Raw genomic sequence first — 7527 nt, 5'->3', positions numbered from 1 at the left:
AATTGCACCATTTTAGACGTTAGGGGTAAAATTGCTCCTGGTCCAAAACATTAGGGGTATTTTTGCACCTTAACCCAAAAAAATAATCCTAATAGAAGTCGGACATAAGAAGCCTAACTCTAGTGTAGTGTTTTCAGCAATGTTAATTTTATTTAAAAACGCAAATTTATAGCAATAGAAATCCAACTTCTTTAAGGAATCTTTATCCCCAAGTTTGTACAGTTAAGCCTAACAGAAGTCGGACATGACAAAACCTAACTCCGATCCTAATCCTAACTCTAGTGTAGTTGTTTTAGGATTCTTTGTTCCCAAGTTTCAAAATACTATATATACTACAACTACATCCTATTCCCAAAACCACTATTTCTACCCTACTCAATGGATTCTACTCCTACCCAAGTTCAAGTTACTTCTGATATGTTGTTCGAGATTTTATCTCGTTCATCATTCGACACTCTAGCAACTTGCAGACTCCTTTCTAAAGACTGCAATCGTCTTACTTATGATTCTTCGTTTTTAAATCTCCATTCTCGAAGAACCAACGATTTATCCGGTTTTTTCTTACAAACCATGACATGTAATCAAACTTCTGCTTCTTTTTTCTCTGATGGAAATCCAAATCATAACATCTCTCTCGATTTTTTACCCTCTCCTTCTCTAACGATTACAGCTTCGTGTGTACAAGGGATCTTGGTTTGTATTGAGGATAAGAGGAATCCTCGATACTATGTTTGCAAGCCTACCACTAAAGAATGGCAATGTATTCCAAAACCCAAGACTAAATATTTCACTCAGTGTATAGCCATTAAGGTTTTAAAATCAAAGCCTTTGCACTACAAGATAGTGAGATTATCGCAACCAAGGCAACGAATCTTCGGAAAATACAACTGTCTTCAATGTGAGATTTTTGATTCAATGGTCGGTAAATGGAGGCAGATTGAGCAAGTAAAATTGCCACGTGACGAGCACTTTTATAGTTGGATTCTAGCTATTTCTGTCAGTGGGAAATTTCACTGCCTAACATCTGCAAATAAAGTTTTCGCATTTGACATTGATGATGAAAAGTACGATCTGTTTTCACTTCCTTTCAGTAACAATTATAAACATGTTCAGCTGACAGAATATGGGGGGAAGCTTGGTGTAATAGGCAAAGATGGTAATTTCATGGAGGTGTGGGTAATGGAGATTTATAAGAAAAAAGACTGGAGGAAAAGGGTGAGAATTAGTGTCCAAGAAGGGGAGGAGCAGACTTGTTATCCAGAATATTATAGCTTCTTGTGGTTCAAGTTTAACAACGGAAACGGTGTTCAAAAAGTGAGATTGGATAACCTCTCTATGCATGAAGCAGTTTTTCCGTTTAGATCGGATTTCGAGCTCTGTGATTTGAAGAATGAGTTTTCCAATAAGAAGTCGAGGAGGAAAATGAGAAGAGATCGGCAGTACCCTTATTATAGTGTTAGTTTTACATTAGTTATCATGCTTGTGTTGTTTTTCTTTACTCTGGTCTGTTTTGTTTTAGATTTCTAGATTGAAATCTAGTTCTACATATAGTATTTTGTTTTTTCTTAAAATTTAAATCTAGTTGAATTTCATCTTTAACTATTCTCAGTGCATTCAAAAGTTCTAGTGTATCATTGTCAAATTGTAACAAAAAATTATAAAGAGTGGATGATGCTATAATTGCTTTCTTTCCTTTGACTGGTTTTAAAAGTATTGAATTATCCTAAGCTTCATCCTCATTTTTTGTATAATTTGAAACAACACATCATTATAAATTTATATAGTAATTCATTGAATGTGATACATTGAATATTTTTAACATAAATACAATGAACTTCCAAATTCAATTAACTTATATAATGCACATTTCATTTTATTTGTTCATTGATTTTAGACAAAAACTTTATTTAAATTAGTAATTTAAAATTTATTTTTAAAAAATTTAAAATCACTCTATAAATTAATAATTATTAATTTATCGATTAATTAATAACTCTATAAATTAATAAAATTCCATAGTCCCAACATTATTAATTTATAGAGGTTTTACTGTATATGAGCAATTTTACCCGTAACATCTAAAATGGTGCAATTTTATCCCTAAAGTTTCTAGCAAAGAGCAATTTTACCCATAACGTTAACAAGTTGGGTCAATTTCAGACATCATTATAAAACACATATTTTGTTTCTTATTCTGCACTAATTGCATATCCGTTGGTTATTAAAAAAGATTTCATATTTTTTGTGAGTTAATAATAGAATTGGAGATTAATAATTTTATGATAATAAATTACATTTTATTAATCTCCAATTCTATTATTAACTCACAAAAAATATGAAATATTTTTTAATAACCAACTGATATGCAATTAGTAAATTATATTTGACTAAGTTTAAGTTTGTAAATTATCCCTTGACTAATTTACTCAATCGAAGATTCTACTTTTGTGATAATAAATTACATTTTATTAATCTTCAATTCTATTATTAACTCATACAAAGATATGAAATCTTTTATCATAACCAATGGATATACAATTAGTCAATTACATTCGACTACGATTAATAATTCTATGATAATTTACTCAACGGATATGCAGTTAATAATTCTATGATAATAAATTATATTTTTTAGTGTATTGTTCTATCAGCCATGTTATATTTATTAGCATATCTAAATTTAATGATAATAGGAAAAATTTGAATAAAAAATAAATTATAGTAGAAACATTAATTACATATAAAATTTAATGATAATAGGAGTACTACTATATAACAGTAATTCTTTGTATTTCGTTGGAAATTTAATACATAGTAATTGGAAATTGGAAATTGGAGTTATTGCTTGCTTGGCATGAAGTAATGCCATTGTTGTTTGCCGGCATGCAGAATTTTAATTTTTTTTATTTAATTAAATTATTAAATAACTGCGATGTCATTAGGTAGCCATTTTATAAGTTTGAAAAGGTCAAATGTAATATTAATGAACAAACTTAAATCTAGACCATTGGATTTTGATCCAATAGCTATTAAATAATACCCATGGATGGTGATAAATGAGTAATACCCATTAAGAGTGAACCCATATATATATATATATATATATATATATATATATATAATTAGTAATTATAAAAAATAAAGATTATACTTAAAAATAAATATTTAATATAGAACTATATACATTTATTAATTAATATTAATAGGCAGACCGGGTTGGACCGGTCCGTGTTATTTTTATTAATCTCAAACCCGTCTAAAATATAGACGGGCTTTAGCGGGCCTGGGCCGGGCGGGTATCTGAGTCCATGGACAGATCTAATTTTATCTAAACCTAAATATAATGGTTTACCAAAATAACAATTAACCGTATTTTTTAATCTAAATATTTAATCTCTACACATAAATTAATTGAATCAAACAATAATATAAACGGTTAGATCAACCGAAAGTGTCGGCTTTTGAAAATACAAAACCTAAACCGTTAACATTTATAGTCAACATATACAAACCTAAATTGTGTCCATCCGTTCGGTTAATCGATTTTTTTGTTCGGATTTTTGGTTTCTGGTTTGGGAAACAGTTTGGTCGGATTTTTTTCCCACCCCGCCGATTTGCAAAGATAGTCTCATGGTTTAAAAGTTTGTAAACAGTGTTCTAAGATTTGTTAAATTTACAGTTAAATGATCTTTAAGCCAAATTTCAGATCAAAAAATAATTCCGGTTTAGTTAATTTGTAAAGTCAAACCTTATATATAAGGTAATTCGCAAAGTCTCCTCCAAATCATTCTCTTTTGGAGTAAATAGAACGATAATAATTTTTAACACAATGTTTGACTTTACAAACTGTACAAAGCGCATACTCCTATTTGCAAACTTTTAAACTGCGAGCTCAAGGACGGATCCAGAGGAGTTAGTTGAGGGTTGAGCACTCATAGGTCGCTGAAAAGCGTCAAAAATCGAGGGAAACTGAGAACAATACTTTAATTTTTTTATGTAAAAATATTTAAAAATATGTCAATTTAGCATCCATAAATCACAATAAACATCCCCTCTCGGTGAGTCCTGAATCCATCACTGCACGATACTATTTTTACAAACCGGTCAAATTACAAAGTTTATTTTTATACTTTTCTTTTAATTTAATTATGGAAAAATTACAAAACTAGGTCAAATGAGAGGCCCATTTACATATTTAACCCATTTACTCAACCTACTACATATCTAGACTGATTTTGTGTGACTAACCTTCCCACTTCCTACAACGCGAACGACCGCCCCCCCTTCTCCTTGGTTAGGCAAAAAGTTGGCTTCTCCATTAATGATTTGAAGACTTTTGATCTTCCTATCTTCCTTTAAATTGTACGAAATCTGCACAATTTCGCCAAATCACAATCAATTTCTCTTTTTCCTCTCTTCATCTCTTGATTCTGCAACTTTCTAATCCTAGAAAACGAAGCCATGGTTCTTCATTTTCCTGTTCCTGCTCGTTACTTGGTTTCTTTCTTCTTGTTACCATCAAAGAAATGGTTATTCTACGTTATTTCCATCGTTTTTCCCAGTTTATCACATTGTTATTGTCGCTTTTAAGGGTGAAAGACGCGAAAAATGTAAGTATATGTTGTTTTTTCTACCTTTTCATGAATACACTTCGCGTAGTTGATGATTTCGCGAAGATCTGCGAAGAGAAAGAGCGTGAAACGTGACGATCTACTTCGTGAATCGATTAGTTCGCGAAGTCTGCGAGTAGAAAAGTTCATGTTTTCCCTCGCAGACTTCGCGAAAGCATCGATATGCGACGTGGATCGTCACGTTTCAGACCTCGCATACCTCGCAAAAACATCGATTAGCGAAGTAAAATCACCTCTTTCCCTGCACATTACATTCGCATGCTTCGCTAATCCTCATTTCGTGAAGCCAAAATCGTCTTTTTTTCTGCCTCGATTAATTTTTTCTGAAGGTGGTTGATTACATAACATCCCTTTCTAGAAGGCGGCGTCCTCGAATGCAGGGGGAGATAATTTTCCTTCCTGTACAGGGAGAAATTTGCCTGAAGATTGGCACATTCACTCCTAAAATTATTGGTTATGAGAGATTGTGTCAATCTTGGTGTGCACCATGGGACACGTCCATCCACACGTACATCCCAAAATGTCTGGACTTCCATTTCTCATCCCAAAAGGTCTGGACATACTCATCCGCTTCAAAATTGGTACCAGGTTAATTAGGTTCACTTTGAAGTGATTTGTTAGGAGTTTATTGTGGCAATCTTGTTGTAAATTTTGATAATGTTATGATTTTAATGTGAGAATCCCTTGTTGTTTGACATTTTTTTTTGTTATATACCACTTCGCGAATTAGCTTCAAAACACATTCATGCTTCGCATATGCTAATGAAATTCATCAAGTAAACCAAACATTAGTTTCGTAGGCTTCGCATATGCTAATTAAATTCATCAAGTAAACTCAAACATTAGCTTCGCAGGCTTCGCATAATATCGAATCTGCGAAGTCAGACGGGAGGGGGCGAGACGCACGTAAATATTGATGGTATTATGAAAAAGTCACACAAAATCAGTGTAGATATGTAGTAGGTTGAGTAAATGAGTTAAATATGTAAATGGACCTCACATTTGACCCATTTTTGTAATTAACCCTTTAATTATAGATCGTGTACGCTGTTTAACACATAATGTTTGACTGCACAAATCACGTACCTTGTTTACAAACTTTTAAACCATGAGACTATCTTTGCAAATCAGCCAAACCACGAGGTTTACTTTTATACTTTTTCCTTAATTTAATTTTAGGATAAGGTATCAAAATTGGTTTTTGGGAAGTATCAATTTAGGCTCCACGTACAAAATAGCACCAATATAGGCTTAATGTTTAAAAAAGGGTAAATTCCAAAAAAAAAACCATGTGGTTTGATTTTGTTCCAAAAAAACCCTTGTGGTTTGTTATTACAAAAAAAAGGACTGTGGTTTGCGCCGTTACCCCGAAAAACGGAAAATGGCTTAACACCGTTAAAGTACTGACGTGGCACAGGGGTAAAACGGGAAAATCGATTTTTTTTTTTTTTTTTATTTTTTTCCTCTTCTTCTTCTTCTTCTTCTTCTTCTTCTTCTTCTTCTTCTTCTTCTTCTTCTTCTTCTTCTTCTTCTTCTCTCCTTCTTCTTCCTCCTACTTCTTCTTTTTTCTTCTCTCATTCTTCTTCTTCTTCTTCATCTCTTGCTCCTTCTTCTTCCTTTTTCTTCTTCCTCCTTCTTCTTCTTCTTTTTTTTTTTAAATTTCCCTTACTCGAAGAAATCTGGAAATTTCCAAAATCTGGAAATTTCCAGATTTCTTCGGAAATTTGGAAGAAATCTGGAAAATTTCCAGATTTCCGGAAATCTGCGGATTGAATTGAATGCTTTGTCAGGTTCTATAAATATATATAACAAAACGTTTAAAAATCAAAAGCTGTTTCATTAATTAATATAACATAAATTCATGTGAAACTGCTGCAGAAACAATATCTATTCAATTACCCACAAAAAAAAAACAAAATCAAACCCAGAAAACAAACATACCTTGAGATTTGCAATCGGGAGGTTCTTCAAAAAGAGATAGAGAAAGTTGTTTATGAGCAACGCTAATGTCAAAAAGAATAAGCCCAGAATTAGGATCATCCACGATTATATCTTTGACAGGAAGCCATAGAAACAGTTCTTCTTGCGTTAATCCAACGACGCCGCTTAGGCTACGATAGGTGAGATTAGCTCTTAGCACACTTTCAAAAAACACCCTATTTTCATACTTTGTCAAGCAAGGCCCCTCCAGAAACACCTCCAGATACCCATTTTCTTCAAATTAACCTCTTTGGGGACAAGTCCAGCTGGTAATCCTTTCGAGATTAGTAAATCGTGGATTGGAGAAGATGAACATAGTGACAAGGTTGTAATTTAAAATAAAAAAAATAAAAAAATAAAAATAATTTGATTTTCCCGTTTTACCCCTGTGCCACGTCAGCACTTTAACGGTGTTAAGCCATTTTCCGTTTTTCGGGTAACGGCGCAAACCACAGTCCTTTTTTTTGTAATAACAAACCACAAGGGTTTTTTTTGGAACAACATCAAACCACAGGGTTTTTTTTTGGAATTTACACTTTAAAAAATGTACCAATTTATGGCTCGATAGCGGAAGATGACACGTCATTCATATTACTCCATTAAGTTTTGATTTCTCTCTCCACGTAGAATTGACAGAACTTAACGGAATAATATAAATGACGTGTTACGTGCGGTTATCGAGGCCTAAATTGATACCTTTTTTTAACTTTAAATGCTATTTTCCAAAAACTATAAACCTATTTTAGTACCTTATCCCTTTAATTTAAAATCTTTGCATACGGTCTGGTTAAAGTATTTCTAAGATTTGTGCTCAGCCCTAGTTTGAAGCGGAAAGATAAGTAATTAAGAAGCAAAGATGTACAAATCAATGGAGTTTGAAGACATGACAGAGTAGACAGGGAAAATAAGGAAATAT

Source organism: Euphorbia lathyris, chromosome 6, assembly GCF_963576675.1.
Source record: "Euphorbia lathyris chromosome 6, ddEupLath1.1, whole genome shotgun sequence".
Classification (NCBI taxonomy): Eukaryota; Viridiplantae; Streptophyta; class Magnoliopsida; order Malpighiales; family Euphorbiaceae; genus Euphorbia; species Euphorbia lathyris.
This window is presented reverse-complemented; position numbering follows the sequence as displayed.